The sequence below is a fragment of the Canis lupus genome, chromosome X (genome assembly GCF_011100685.1).
Source record: "Canis lupus familiaris isolate Mischka breed German Shepherd chromosome X, alternate assembly UU_Cfam_GSD_1.0, whole genome shotgun sequence".
Taxonomy (NCBI): domain Eukaryota; kingdom Metazoa; phylum Chordata; class Mammalia; order Carnivora; family Canidae; genus Canis; species Canis lupus.
This window is the reverse complement of record NC_049260.1, coordinates 117301311-117318328: the sequence shown is the minus strand read 5'-3', so window position 1 is coordinate 117318328 and position 17018 is coordinate 117301311. Positions and strand designations below refer to the sequence as shown.

The following is a 17018-nucleotide window of genomic DNA, read 5'->3' as shown; positions in this document are numbered from 1 at the left end:
ATAGCATTGACTAGCTTTTTTCTTATGTCTTCTGCATTTTTCCATATTTTCCATGCTGATTATGCATTGTTTTATAATAGAGAAATAAGTTTATCAATTAAAAATGTGAAGAAAAAACTTGCATATGCCAAGATAGATTTGCCTCTGTGCCTTAGTATAAACATATCATACCATGAAATATAATTACTAAATATTTTTTTCCTGTTCCTGGGAATAAATAACAACATGAAGTCTGGGCTTTGCTCAGCATCTTTGGAAGAGCACAGGCTTAAAGAGGCATAAGTGCATTGTCAAGTATTACTCCAAAACCAACAGTGTTTCATAAGCAATTTTAAAAATGTAAAAATGTAGTAGCAAATAAACTCAGTGTTGTATACACACACACACACTCAGTTATACTGCTTGAGACAAAACTCATACCTTCATATATATGAGCTTTATTGGGATATAATTCACACACCATATAATTCACTTACTTAAGGTGTACATTTCAGGCATTTTAGTGTATTCACAGAATTGCAAAACCATTACTACAATCAATTTGAGAACATTTTCATCACCCCCCCCAAAGACACCTATATCACCCAGCCATCACTCTTCATTTCCTCCCACCCAACTCACCCAGCTCCTGGTAACCACTAATCTACTTCTGTTTCTGCAAATTTGCCTGTTGACGTATCTTATAAATGGAGTGATACAAAATGTCTTTTGTGACTGGCTTCCTTTAGGTAGCATGATATTTTGGGGGTTCATCCGTGTTTTAGTATGGGTTGTACTTTATTCCTTTTTATGGCTGAATAATATGACTGTATGGATATACCATATTTTATTTGTCCATTTATCAGTTGATGGATGTTTAGATTGCTTCCATTTTTTGGCTATTATGAATAATGCTGCTATGAACATTCATGTACAAGTTTTTGCATGGATATTTTTGTCATTCTTCCTCTCAAGTTTATACCTAGGAATGTAATTGCTGGTCATATGGTGACTCTATGTTTAACTGTTTGTGGAGCTGCCAGCTTGTTCTACAAAGCAGCTGCACCATTTTACATTCCCACCAGCAGTGTATAAGAGTTTCCATTTCTCTACATAATCATCAACACTTGCTGTTATCTGCCTTTTTGATTATAGCCCAACTAGTGAGTATAAAGTGGTATCATCATGGTTTTGATTTGTATTCCCATTATGGCTATTGATGTTGAGCATCTTCTCATGTGCCCACTGGTCATTTTTTTTAAAGATTTTATTTATTCATGAAAGACAGAGAGAGGCAGAGACATAGGCAGAGGGAGAAGCAGGCTCCCCATGAGGATCATGCCCTGAGCCAAAGGCAGACAGATACTCAACCACTGAGTTACCCAGGTGCCCCGCCCATTGGTCATTTTTATATCTTCTTTGGAGAAATGTCTGTTCAAATCCTTTGCCCATTTTTAATTGGGTGTTCTTTTTATTGTTGCATTGTTAAATAAGGGAACGGACTTGGAACTTGGCAATCCTGCATGTGAACCCAAGCACAGGCACTGAGGGAAGGTGCTCAGTAGGGGAGAACCATTCTTACTGTTTATCATAGAGCTCTATAAGGGATGGAATGTTCTCTGTGAAGGAGAGGGGTATTCTCTGCAACTGCATTTTTCACATAACTGAAGTTTATCCCTTTGCTTGATGAAAGTTGAAAAATTTCTGAACTGCCTTATGTACTTTCTGTGTTTTGTTCAACAGAGAGCACTGAGCCTGATTTAACCCTTTCTTGAGAACTATGTGGAATATCCTGTATTGTATTGTATTTGTAAGCCCTGTCAGGGCACTCAGGGGCCACTAACGTGTGGAAGGTTGTTTGCTGAGGCTCTTGTGGCTCTTGTAGTGACTTCTTTCCTCTGTTTGGGGTTCATTTTTCAGTTAAACTATTTCTCACAATGTTCTTCCTTCACCAGCTAACTGTGTCTAATTTGACTGTAATTTTAGAAGGAATGGAAGTTTACCGTGGGAAACCAGATAAGGAAATTCGTTAAATATCACACAAAATTCAAAAATAATAGTTTCTAGTTCAACAGTCAGAGGGTAGCTTTTTGGTCTCCTGCACAATAAACTCCATGCCCTTTGTTACAGCTGTTTCATTAAAGGTTCAGATACATTCTCATTTACTCTTAAGGTCCTGTTTGAACTTCAGTTGGTTAAAGTTGCTGGAAGTTATATTATTAGGCAGGTGGAATATTGGTACTCATTCCATATTTAATAAGGGCTTTTGCTTCATTGTCAGTATTCTTTCAGGTATATATGTAAAATTTCAAAATTCAAAAGTCCCCAGAATCAAATTCTAACATTTAATGAAAATATCAACCAAACAGACCCCAAACCTTTCATTAAATGGGAGTTTTTTTTTTTTAAATCAGACTCTTATATTTATCTTTTAATTATCTAGAGGTAAAACATCTGTATTTGGGATTTCCATGGGGAAATGTCATCAGAGTACCCCATTTGGGCACTTGGGTCAACTGACAACCCTCCTTCTTGAAAATTAACACCTATTCCAGACAGAGCCATTCTTTTTTGCATGTAACCTCCACCCTAATGGGAAAGATTGAAAAATATCACCCTCGTTCCAAGGGAGGGTTGGGGTGATGACTGACACGTAAGGGTTAATTGCACGGGCTGGGGCCCACTCACTAGAACTGCTGTGTGGAGGCCCAGTGCTCTGGGGGAAGGCTGTCCTGCAGGTGCCTGGCTGTGTCAGATATTATGCTGTACTGTTTATCTGTTCAAAATATTTTTTGAGGATTATAGGATTATGTTTTTGGTCATGAGAAACCAGCTTGAAAATTTTCTGACAGTTTTAGTAGATGTGGGGCTTAATAAACAAGCCAATGGAATGCAGGAGAACTCCGCCTGGGATCTTGCTAAAACTGCGAACCAGGTGTCACATCCCTCGAGGGAAACCGTGACCTATAGGGTTAACTGCTGGCACCAGCTTGCCTGGAGTGAGTTCAGCTGCAGGCTGGAGGTGGCTGAAGTGGCTTGCAGCTGAAATCGTGACCTACCCAAGAGCCAGCTGGGGTGGGGCTGGTTTGAGGGAGCGGTATCTGCTGGGAGGGTCCTCTCCCTCAGAAGGTCGTTTGCAATCCATTTTTATCAGAAATCCATGCCCCACCATCGCAGGCACACCTTGTTCTAGATCCTGATTCTATCCTACACAATCCCATTGCACTTAATTCTTTCATGCTCAGCCATGTCAGGAAACTTTAAAGTGATAGCCTAGGTCTCAATTCTGGGTGTTTGTTTGTCGGGGGGCGGGGGAGGGGTTGGTCTTTTTTTTCCTTTTGGTGGCACATGTCATGCCTATTTTGGATATCTCATTAGTACTTGCTAGTGGACATCTGGGGCTCCCAGATTCCCTCTGCATTTCCCAGTGTCTGTGATTGCGATGCAAAACCATATGCTTTATCTGCCAATTCTCTGCTCCTGGTGTTACCACTGCACTTGTGACTGCTGTCATTTGTACCCTGGCCTCTGCACATCTGTGCCATGAGCTATCTTTTGGGTTCAGGCTTCCTTGTGTTCCTATCTTTTGTCTGATACAGTCTCTCGGTACTGCTCTGCTCCCCCAAAAGGTGGGGGGAATCTCATGATTCTCCTGAGACCCCCCTCCCCCTCTTCCCCGGTGGCATAACCATGGAGTGGGACCCTCACTGTTGAACACTGTTCTCTGCTCTCTGTGACTGCCCTAACCCCTGTGGGTAGTGGAGCCTCCTGGCCTGCCTTGCTCTTACACCAGTCACCCCAGCTTTGCAAAATGCTGACTTCCATGAAGCTCTGTTTCCCACCATACTTCGGCTCTGTTTGTTGGACTCCGCTTTTCATCTTCTCTGTGGCTTTCGCCAGGAAGGAATAGCAGCTTCTGGGCAGCATGCCATGAGAAAGGCTATTCCCTCAGGAGCAGCACTTTTTCTGCTTCTCATTTTCAAATGTTCCTGCTTTAAATCTTCCTTCCCTTCCCCACCATGGCACGCAGGTTCCTTTTCAATCTATACAATCTCTGACAGAAACTAGCAGTTTCTTACCATCTGTAACAGAAACTAGTAGTACTTGTATACCACAGAAGGAAAAAATTCGAAGAGAGATCAAGATAATCACAACTGCCACGTTGGAAAAACAGAAACAGAACAAAAACTCATGAAGAGCAAAGAGGAATTTCCAAGAGCTTCTGATAACCCTGACCTAGGAGGAATTATACTGAAATGTACTCACGGAAAATCTCACCCAGAAAGTAATGTGTCACTGTGAAATCAAATGCAACGCTCCTAACACGAGACAACCAAGTACTGAATTAAACTAACTTTTGATTTCCCCACTAATGTGAACGTTCTGTTGTTTGTTTACTGGAAAGCTTCGAGTGGGGCAGATCTGACTTTTTTCCTTCTCCTCGGTGAGTTTTTAGTCCAAATAAATGTTAAAATGAGTGAATGCGCAGCGGCAGCTTAAAATCGGTAAATGTTAAATACAGCGGAGCCTCATGTTACAAAACGTGTATTCCTGAAAAGCTTTGTACTAGATACAATTTTGGAAAACCCAGTCACATCTTAAGGGCACGGAGGGATCAGGCTGTTTAAAGGAACTCTGTGTGCAGTGAACTATTTTTTGTTATGTTTTGTTTTTTGGTAACATGAATAATCTCTTCATAACCCTATTTTGTGAGTTTTGGTTTCTTAAGGCATGGGGCCCCTACATTTTTCTTTTACCTCAATACTTTCACAGGAGAACACTGAAGCAATGGAGACTCCAGTTTTAATTATTTATTGATTGATCCGAAAGCAAACCTACGTGAGAATGCTTTAACAAACCCACACCAGGGCCTGAAGGAACAGGCATTTAATTGATTCCGTCAACAGCAGAGCTTGACATGTAGCTTTCTCTTAGGGTTGATGCTAGTCAACTTTCTTAAGAGCCTCAAGTCGCTTTTGACTACTCCCCCAAATCTTTGCCTTTAGTATTTGACCTAGGTTTTTGCTGCAGAAAAATCCTTTACTGAATGCTTTTAAATAGTCACACAACAAACAGTCTTTTTCATGAGTGAGACGAATCTAGACAGGAATGCAGCATGGCTTTTGAAGCACACATGGCATGTGCTAAGATTTCAGCACTTCTCTGGATGGAGAAGTGTCATGGCAGGGTCTCTGAGAAATGGGGGCTAGGATAATTTAATTTTTTACCCATTAATTTAGCCAACAAATATTTGTTAAACATCTACTGAGAGCCAGGTATTATAGTTTTTAAACATTTCCTGCCTTCTGTAGGGAGAATACCAGCATAGAGGTAATAGAACTGTAAGCTGGGAGAAGAAAAAAGAAAAAAGGAGCCAGGTCAGTGTTCTCCCCAACCCTGCACAAGCATGCCATGTTAGGTCAGTGCTGACTTATCACCACCACAGCTTATAGAATGTTCAAGTTGTAAAGAAGTCTTGAAATCCCCAGCCAAATGCTTCTTTTGTTCAGAGAAGCAAACTGAAGTGCAGTGCAGAGAGGTGACTTGGTCAGTGTTACATGGTGAGGAAGTAATAGAGCCAGAGCAAAACTCATAATAGTAGTATCCACCTCGGGGCACCTGACTTAGCGGATATCTTTAGAATCACAGGAACATCAAAAAATAAAGCAGAGGGGCACCTGGGTGGCTCAGTGATTGAGTGTCTGCCTTTGGCTCAGATTGTAATCCTGGGGTCCTGGGATTGAGTCCAGCATCAGGCTCCCTGCTTGGAGCCTGCTTCTCCCTCTGCCCATGTCTCTGCCTCTCTCTCTCTCTGTGTCTCTTATGAATAAATAAAATCTTTAAAAACTAGTATCCACTTCATAGGGCTATTAAGAGGATTAAATCAAGTTAATATTTATAAAGTGTTTAGACTAGTGCTTGGTACTAAGTAAGCATGAAACTAATATCTGTTAAATAATGACTGCAACAATAATAATAGAACCATGCTGCATCTCAAGCAGATCTAATCTTCCCTACTTTATTCTTTCCTGAGGCTTTCTGAGACTTGGAGGCTCAGGGAAGGCGCTCATCTCATTTTGGTGGAGTCAGACTTGTCCATTGGAAGGGGATCAGATTAATGGGGTCAGAATGTGACTCTGGGAGCTTGGAAGGCCACAGGTAAGAGAACCACAGCCACATATCCTGCATTACTCAGGTCATTCTTGACTTTACCTTCTATTGTGTTGTAAGCACATTTGCCCTTTTCAAACCACACATAATATTTTTTTAATAAACTCTCTTCAAGTGTTGCTCAATGAGATGGATGCTTCATATTTATTATTTTATTTGACCTCAGGGCAGCATTTGACTGTTTTGATTATCCCCTCCTGCTTACAGAATGGTTTCTGTGACTCCACATTCTTTTGCCTTCCATCTCTCTGGCCAGCCTGCCTTTCTCCCGTTCTCTCCTCTCCTCCCCTCCCTTCTCTGCCCCTCTCTGCCCTCTTCTCTCTCAGTTTCATTCCCCTTTCTCCCTCCCATGGAAAATTAAAAATGTATATGAAAACAGAATCGTATTGTTTCTCTCTGTGAGGTATACCATGAACTCAGTATACAGTTAGGTTTATTTGCTTTGTTTAGCTCTCAGTTGTTTTTTTTTTTTATAGTCATACACACACACAGAGAGAGGCAGAGACACAGGCAGAGGGAGAAGCAGGCTCCATGCACCGGGAGCCCGACATGGGATTCGATCCCGGGTCTCCAGGATCGCGCCCTGGGCCAAAGGCAGGCGCCAAACCGCTGCGCCACCCAGGGATCCCAGCTCTCAGTTTTTATAGGTGGTTGTTAAAAATCACTTTTATAATTATATAAAATATTTCTGTAGTGGGACACCTGGGTGGCTCAGCAGTTGAGTGTCTGCCTTGTCTGCCTTTGGCTCAGGTCATGATCCCAGTGTCCAGGATCGAGTCCCATATTAGGCTCCATGTGGGAAGCCTGCTTCTCCCTCTGGCTGTGTCTCTGCCTCTCTCTCTGCGTCTCTCATGAATGAATAAATTCTTTAAAAAAAGGTCTGTAGTTCTGAAAGAAGATCTACAAAACAAGACATATTCAGAGAAGTATAGCTTCAATCTTGGTCCCTCCCACGGTGTTTCCTCTTTCCCTCTATATGTAGCCATTTAAGTATTTATTTTTAGTTCATTCTTCCACTTAACAAATACAATATGTATTATTCAGATTTTACCCTCATCTTTACACCTTTATTTACATCTGTTTCCCTGCCTTCCTCTATACATATGTACTGGTGTCAAGTCATGTTGAATGAACTGTTTGAAGTTGTGGTCTGTGTGTGTGTGTGTGTAAACCTCTCCTGCCTAATTTCTTGCCTTTAACCCCATCTTTACACCTGTGTTTCCATCTGCCTCCCAGTTCCCCCACCCCGAATACTGTACTTCAACCAGAACTATCTAAAAGGTCCCAATATACTATGGTTCCTGTTGCCTCGAGCTTTCTTAAGTGCTGTCATTTCACACAAAATCCTGCTTAGAAAGAGTTGAAGGTAGAACGAGAGGAAAGGGTGTAGGGAATCAGACACTGGCACACACTGCCAGTGTGATGCATATGGTACAACCTCTGTAATGGGTGAGCCTACACATTTCAGCTGATTCTCGGACCGTATTTATCAATTACACTACACATGTACACAATTTACATGTGTATGTATCTCTGTGTTTATCTGTATCAGCATTATTTGAATAGCAAGAGTCCAAGTCTTCTGCTACTTGTAAACTATTTAAATAAACTATGGAATATCCCCAAGATAGAATAGGATACAGCTGGGGAAAAAAATGAGGTTGATCTTCATGCAGTGATATTGGAAGATCTCTAGGATATGTTGCTAAGTATATAAAACCATGTATGGAACAGTGCATGCTACCTCTGGCATAAGAAAGGATGGGGAGGATAAGAGTCTGCATTCATAAATGCTTTCTTTTTATAAAGAGACACTGAAAGATAAGAAAGAAAATAATACATATAGCTGCCTATGGGGAGGAAAAGGGTGGATGGGGCAGGGAGAGTTAATAAAACAAACTTATGAAAGAAGCAGAAGAATTAGAATTGAAAGGAGAGGGATTGGAGTGAGTATTATTGGCAGCTCTTTTGAGGAATTTTGCTGCAAAGCAAATGTAAAATTGTATTTACAAAAGGAAGCTTAAAATTGTCATGATTTTCATCAAGTTCAGTATTTAACTTCTTCCATGATGCTTGGTATTTTATTTTTCTTAATGTATTTCCTAATTATATAATGTCAAGAAAATGTAGTGTTTTTTTTTTTTTTTTAGACAACTCCCTCCTAGAGGCCCCTGAAGCCCTCCACTTTACCCCAGGGCACTGCAAATAGCAATTCCTGTGTGTGCCCTGCTATGAAAAAGGTGGGAGGCACTGCCTTCCAGAATGGTGCTTGAAGGAGATTCCCCATGTGTGGGTAACAGAACCCTTTGTGGGGTCTTTGGAAGGTCAGATCAGCACAGGATGTCATTTGAGTATGGATCCCTGGACCTCTTAAAAGAACTGCAGAGAAGACTGTAGAAGGTGACATTAGTCCCACAGGTATTCTGACCCTCAAGGCAAATAGTAGAGATGAGAGCAGCACCACTTTTAGAAAAAGGTGCCCCAGGAAGATAGAGATCTCACCATTGTGACTTGGGGATTGTGGGCAGACTCAAAGGTCAGGAGATTTTATAAAAAGATCTTAGGTAAATAGGTACAGCTCAACACTTTTTCATGAGAATATACTGTTTCAGCCTAATTGACAATTTTCCATAATCCAGGTTAGGAAAGTCCCAGCCTAGTGGGATTTGGTCTTATTCTCTGTGAATGAGGGATTCGGATTGGGGGGGGAGGGGATTGAAAACAGATCTCTGGTGGAGATCTAGGAGCAATGAAGCAAACATCCTAATTTTTGTTTTAATATTAAAACAAATTGTTACAGTCTGATCAATGAAATGAATTCATACCACCAAAAAATATTATAGGGCTCAGTCCTCTTGTTTCTAAGATGAGTCAATGGTACAATATGTTATAAGAAATTGAATTTCTTTTTTTTGCAGTTTTATACCTTTATTTGACAATCAGTGATTAGTTCTCACCTATAATAACTGTAGATTTTTGAAAGTGGTGACAAGTACATGGGTAACTAACATATAGAGATTGTTTGGTGAATCTTTATCTTCATTATATTTTCTGGACAGTCACACAAAGATATGGTACAGAACATTCCGGGGGTCCCTGAGTGACTCAATGGTTTAGCGCCTGCCTTCGGCCCAGGACATGATCCTGGGGTCTCAGGATCGAGTCCCACATCAGGCTCCCTGCATGGAGCCTGCTTCTCCCTCTATGTCTCTGCCTCTCTCTCTCCATCTGTCTCTCATGAATAAATAAATAAAATCTTTTTAAAAAAATGAACATTCCTTATTCCTTTAGCCCAAACAACTTTGTTGAGCCTGGTGTCAGTGTGTACATCTGGAGTTCCCATCTACTACATGGCAAATTTCTGGATCTCTTTGAGTGCCCCAGGGGCATGCTTCTTGAAACCCACTCCATGGATGCACTTGTGAATGACGGTGGTATATTCCCTGGTCACTACCTTCATTGATGGCAGAACGGCCCTCCTTCTTGCCACCCTTCTTTGCGGGAACCATTCTGCTAGGCTCTGGTTGGAAAGGAGAAGGTGAATTTCTTGTTCAGAAGTACATTTATAAATAGAGTTAGGCAATAGTTTTTACACCTGCTTCAACCTCTGGCATTGTGAGGGACGAGTTTTTTATTTGTTTTGTTCACTGCTGTATTCCATTCATTAGACCAGCTCTAGGCATAAAATAGATATTCAATAAATGTTTGTTGAAGGAAGGAATAAAGATTTTTATGCTTGAAAGGTTTCTTGTGATGTTGATCAAGACTTTTTAGATTATCTCTTCAAATTCTGATAGTCACCATTGATGAAAATCTTTATTCAAAATGGAAAATCATTTCTTATAATTCAAAATATACAATAGTTGAAACTATATAAGGAATTCAGCAGTGTTTTTATTTCACTGACAAATGTAATACTGAATTTTGGTAATAAGTGTGTTTTGGTATACAATGGAATATTTTCACACAACAATATTCAAAGTAATGCAGAATGTATTTGCTTTTTTAGAACAATCAACATGCAGCTACCTTGGGCATCACTAATAGGTCATATTGTCATAAAATAGAAACATCCAATGTATAGGAGGAAAGGGATTGGGACTGATGCTTTGAGGTGTGCCAGCTAGAAGTCTCTGCCTTGTTGCTGGTCCGCTCCCAACAACTGCTACCCTGAGTATAGGAATTGGGGGGTTGGGGAGTGGCAGTCCATGTCATTGCATATTATGTTCCATTCCTTTTTTTTTTTTTTTGAAAGAGAACCTTTTATTACTTTTATGTACAGAAAATTCAACAGTGTCCACTCAGCCCAGCTTGGTGGCCAGTTCTTTAGCCTTTGCTTTTTCCAGCTTGGCGATGCGAGCCACTGACTTCGGACCCAGGACGTTGCTTTATTCATGAGAGACACAGAGAGAGAGAGAGAGGCAGAGACACAGGCAGAGGGAGAAGCAGGCTCCATGCAGGGAACCCGATGTGGGACTCAATCCCGGGTCTCCAGGATCAGGCCCTGGGCTGAAGGCGGCACTAAACCGCTGAGCCACCCAGGCTGCCCTATGTTCCATTCCTGTGCTCTAGTTGGGATACAGAACTGTAAAAGATGCTGCTTGGACTATGATGAAGATTAGACCTAAATATGACCTTGTTCCAGGTGTAATATCCCATATATAGATTATCTTTGCAAAACAGTGTGTCTGCTAGAACTCCATGATTTTAGAACATTCTAAAGCAGTGCTATCCAAGAGAAATATAACATGAGGTACATATATAGTTTAAATGTCCTACTAGTCACATCACCAAAGTACAAAGAAACAGGTGAAACTAATTTTAAGATTATATTTTATTTAAAGCAATGTACTTGAAATTTATGAACATGTATTCAGTATAAAATTATTACTAAGAATTTGACAATCTTTTTTTCATATTAAGTACTTGAAGTCTGGTGTATATTTTACATTTGCAGCACTTCTCAATTCTGAGGCTAAAATTTCAGTGGTTAAAGAAAAATGTAGTCCTATCAAAATAATGAAAGTGTAACAGAAAAATATTTCACATTGCTTCAGTTTTTTTTTTTTTTTTTGCTTCAGTTTTTTAAAACAGATTTATTTACTTAAGGTGGGGCAGGGGGAATGTGTGAGCAGGGGGAGGGGCAGAAGGGGAAGGAAAATATTGAAGCAGACTCCCTGCAGAGCTCCGAGCCTGACTGTGACTCGGGGCCTCATCCCAGGACCTTGAGATCATGACCTGAGTGGAAATCAAGAGTCGGACACTTAACTGAGACACCCAGTAGTTCAGTAGCCACATCTCACATGTTCAGTAGCCACATGTGGCCACTACCATAGTGGACAGCACAGATCTACAACATTTCCATGATGTTGGTCAGTGTAGCTCTAGTGGTATCATCTCACAACTGAAAATCAGGTAGAAACGTCATCCAAAAGACAGATATATTATGAATTATCTTTTAGCTATTGACATAATAACTTAAAAAGCAAATTTAAAAAGTTGTCAAAAACATATTTCTTAGAGAAAAGTTTCCAGACCTTTAAAATGCTGACTTTTATCTTTTATCTTTTACAATTCACTTTTGGAAAATCTCCAAAAGTATAAGAGAACTAAAAGATCCAAACTGTAGTAGTTGAGTTGTACCACAAGAGGACCTGCAAAGACAAGTTGAGCTCAAATTTCAGCCACGCTGATATTATTAAACTGAAGTGTAATTAGGAAAACATCTCACTGTCAGTATTAATATTTCTCATATCTGCCTTCATTAAAATCTAAAAAGGTAATCCGTTTTAATCTAATTTTAAAATCACACATGGTATGGGGGGCTATAAATGGTGAGCTGAGGCTACTAAAAGTTCCATTTTGTCAGGAATCAAGAGACAGTATTTTACGGTTAAGAACATGGGGTCTGAAGTCAAAGAGGCCAGAGTCAAATCGTAGTGTGACCCTACACCAGTTTTATGACCTCAGGCAAGTCTCTTCAACCTAAAATAGAATTAATTATGCTACCTATATCCTAGATTTTTTTGAGGATTAAATGCAATATCATGTATAAAATGCTTATCACAATGCACATGGTAAGTACTCAAAAATATTAGTTGCTATTATGGTTACTAGTTGTTATTAGTTCCTAATCCTCTCAGGATTTAGAACTTTTTTTTTTGGTAGAGAAGGAACATTGCTTAGTCCTACCATAGTTTATACTGTAGCTCTGCATAAGTAGTGACAGGAAGGCTTACATACAATAAGGTATCAAGACAGGAAGTGACTATATTACATGTGTAAGGGTTCCAGCCCTGCCTGGCTCCAGCCCAAATTTGCTTTTCCCAGACTTAGATAGGAATCAAGTTTCTTGACCCCTTCCAAGTACCTATTTTCTGTCCTAGGATCAGTTTCCCTGGCTGCTAACTATATAGTTCATGCTCTTACTTCCATCAGAGCTGCACCTTTTTGAAGTTTGATGTTTAGTACCATTTTCCCTCCTGTGACCTTGGCCTTACTCCTTGGCTTTTCCTTCTTAGCCTGCTTCAGATAAACATCTTTCCTAGTTTGATCTGGCATCTTCCGGTTGAATCTTACCTTGTTTCCTAGTTTGATCTGGCAACTTCCTGTTGAATCTTACCTCAATCAGCAGTGCTCCCGGTCCTCCTTTATAAGCAAGAATTTGCTGTGACAGAACAAAAGAGCTTGGATTACAGAATGCCTATTAAATCACTTTACCTCATTTACAAAGATTTTTGTTGAATCAAATAAAAGTATGGGCCTTCTGAATTGGTCATGTGTGCATTTTGGATTTGCAATATTCTGTTAAAATGTGTAAAATACCTCCACCCCACAACCCAAGCAGGTACTCTTTCCCTCTATTCTTTGCTAGATTTGCCCCCATTGCACTTATAACTGGATATTTTAGTTGTATTTATTGTCTGTCTCCCTCAACTAGAAGGTAAGCTTCACGAGAGCTAAGAATTTTGGCTCTCTTGGTCACTGTTATATCTTTAGTAACTAAAACAGCAACTGGTATAATGTAGGAGCTCCCTAAATATTTGTTATATGACTAACAATGCTGACAAACAAGAGAGTGTACCACCAGTGGACCAGAAATGATGAGGGATTCCTAGAAGATAGAAAGCAGACAGGATCAGATAGACAAGAAGAAAGGAAACTACATCGCAAAACATGTATGGGAGAAAACTGCTGAAGTAAGAAGAAACCCAACGCAGCTCTAAATGCAGCCAGTAAATTCTGGGAGGCAGAAGGGACCCTGGTAAAATTCACTAAAAACTACATTAGAATCATAGGACTAATTGCAGTTCTTCCTCAATCCCTTTTCACAACACCCTCCCACTCCTACGGAGCTGAAGACTGCCACACATTTAACCACAGGGGGGAAACAATAAGGAAACTGCACTTTACAGAACGGAATGAGCCACCTAGGAACTGCTGTTAGTATGGATACAGGAGTCAGAGAAAAGTAGAACACAACGTAGCTTTGGCCTTCATGGCAGATCCGGTAGGGTGGGATAGGAAGGTAAGATAGTTCTACTCAAAAGAGGCATTCTTTAATATGTTGGCAATTGTGGCAACAATGGTCTACTTTAGGTTGACACACCTTGAAGCCAAGGTGTCCAAAGCCATGCTTCATGCCCTATCCAATTATGCAGAGCTGAGCTCACAGAACTTACCTCCCACTCACCCGAGCAGCCTGTTGGGGGAAACGTATTTACACCACTGCAGAGAAAAATCATGCTAACTACATGTATTTGGAGCCTAGTCCTTCATTTATAAACATGAACCAACAGTCAACACTGGAAAGAGAAAGGCTGATCCCAGAAGGAATAGCAGGAATGGAGGCAACACACAAGGGATGAAACATTAACAACAATATAACTTCTTCAGAGACATTTGAAAAGATACTGCACCCGATAAACAAAATAGGCTTCACTGCAAAAGGAAAGGTCACAGAACAAGGAGTTCTTGGAAATTATATTTTTACCAAAATAAGGAAGATGTGATAAAAGGGCTAAATAACAGAATTTACATGACTGAAGACCAAATTAGTGCTCTGGACAATAAAATCAAAGTTAAAAAAATGAAACAAGTGAAAAAACCTGATAAACCAAAAAAAAAAATTTAGAGAAAAGTTAAGCAAGATGGTCAATTACTCTAGGAATTTCACTCTCCATTTAATAAGAGGTAACATAGTGAGGTGGAAGAAGTAATAACAGAGGATAACTGTTGGCAAGGATGTGAAGAAAAAGGAACCCTAATGCACTGTTTGTGAGAATGCAAACTGGTGCAGCCACTGTGGAAAACAGTAGGAAGGTTCACAAAAATTAAGAAGAAGGCTACCCTGGTGCACATGGGTGGCTCAATCAGTTAAGCGTCTGCCTTTGGCTCAGGTCATGATCCCAGGGTCCTGGGATAGAGCCCAGAGGTGGGCTCCCTGCTCAGCAGGGAGTCTGCTTCTCTCTCTCCCTCTGCTCCTCCCCCTGCTTGTGCTCACTTGTGTGTTCTCTCTCAATAAATAGATAAATAAACAGTTTTTTAAGATTGCATTTATTTATTCATGAGAGACAAAGAAAGGCAGAGACATAGGCAGAGGAAGAAGCAGGCTCTCTGCGGGGAAACCGATACAAAACTTGATCCTAGGATCCTGGGATCACGACCTGAACCAAAGGCAGGCACTCAACCACTGAGTCACCCAGATGTCCCCTCCTCTTTTTTTAAGAATACTATCCTAATTGCACTATTGGGTATTTACCCAAAGAGTACAAAACACTAATTTGAAGAGATAGATGTACCTCTATATTTACTGCAGCGTTATTTACAATAGTCAAGATATGGAAACTGCCCAAGTGTCCATGGATAGATGCATAGATAAATAAAGTGTGTGTGTGTGTGCATATACATATACATATACATATATATAATGGAATATTATTCAGCCATAAAAAAGAACGAAATCTTAGCATTTGCAACAACATGGATCTAGAGAGTATAATGCCAAAAGAAGTAAACCAGAGAAAGAAAAATACCATATGACTTCACTCCTATGTGTAATTTAAGAAACAAAACAAATGAAGAAGGAAAAGAAGAGACAAACCGAGAAACAGACTCTTAACTATGGAGAACAAACTGATGGTTGCTAGAGGGGAGGTTGGTGGCAGGGATGGGTGAAGTTGGTGAAGGGGATTAAGAGTACACTTATCCTGATGAGCACTGAGTAATATTTGGAACTGTTGGATTACTATATTGTACTATATTGCCTTCACAATATAACACTGTACATTAAGTATACTGGAGTTAAAAAATCCCAAACAGATCCCTGGGTGGCGCAGCGGTTTAGCGCCTGCCTTTGGCCTGGGGCGCGATCCTGGAGACCCGGGATCGAATCCCATGTCGGGCTCCCGGTGGATGGAGCCTGCTTCTCCCTCTGCCTGTGTCTCTGCCTCTCTCTCTCTCTCTCTCTCTCTCTGTGACTATCATAAATAAATTACAAAAAAAAAAAAATCCCAAACAACTCCTTCTGACAAAGTCTAGTTGTATACCATGAAGAGATACTTCAAGAAAAAGGCCAAATGAATAAATCAACACTGAGAAGTTGAAAATAAAGAGATATAAATGAATTCCAGGCAAATGCTTTTTTTTCCAAGCAAAACCATGTATAACTATATTAATACATTCTATTATATATTCATTCTTAATATATATGTAATATATATTCATCAAAAAAGACTTCACATTCATTTCAAGCAAGTACAAAGCATTTAGAAGGGTTAACGATGAATTTGGCTACAAAGGAAAAGACAATAAATTCTTCAAAGCAGAAATTAAGCTAGTGATTTTCTCTTACCACAGTATAGCATAAAGAATTAAATGAATAATATGGTAAATAAATCATCTGTGTATGAGTTTCTTTTTGCAGCTATAAGAAATTACCATACAATTAGTAGCTTAAAATAGATTTATTATCTTACTACTCTGGAGGTCAAAAATCCAAAATCGTATTATGGAGTTAAAATCAAGAGACAAAAAAAAAAAAAAAAAAAAGACAAAAAAATAAAATAAAATCAAGAGACAGTAGAGCTCCATTCCTTCTGTAGGCTCTAGGGAAGAATACTTGCCTTGCTTTTTCCAGCTTCTAAAGGCTGCCTGAATCACTCCTACCTCTGCTTTTGTCGTTTCATTTTTTCTGACTTTTCTGCCTCCCTCTTTTATCTTTTAAATGCCATTGTGATTTCAGTGGACTGTCCTTATCTTAAGATACCTAATTTAATCACATCTGTAAAGTCCTTTTTGCCAAGCAAGGTACCAGGTTCTAGGAGTTAAGATGTGGACATCTTTGGGGGTAGGACATTACTGTGTCTACCACAACCTGGACATGAAAAGACACCTTTGGATAACTGAAAGCACAATTTATTTACAGATGAAAAACGATGCAATATATCCAAACCTATGGGATGCTTAAAAGTTGTACCAAGAACAAGGTGTAGCCTTGAATGTATCTATTAGAAAACAAGAAATACTGGGAGAAAGGAATTAAGTGCTCAATTCAATAAGGTAGAATTAATAGGAAAGCCCCAAGAAATCAGAAGAAATTAAGACAGATAATACAATAGAAAAACATTGAAACAAGTTAACAATACACTAAGTTATATAAATGAAACCGAAATCTGATATTGAAAAGAAGAAAAAAAACCTTTGACAAATGAAACTATGAAAAAAAGAACAAACACAGAAATAACACAGAGAGTGAGAAAGTGGGAAAAAAGAATGGGAATATGGACTAATGAAAGATCTAGAGGATATTTAAAAATTTATAAGAGGAATTCTATGTCTAATGTCATACCCCACATCAAAACCCTAGG

The 17018-nt window shown here is 39.7% G+C and overlaps 1 pseudogene; it reads right to left on the bottom strand.

Annotated features, from left to right (window-relative positions):
* Window positions 1–1694: 1694 nt before the first annotated feature.
* Window positions 1695–17018, bottom strand: part of LOC100684056 — a 93555-nt pseudogene continuing 78231 nt past the window's right edge.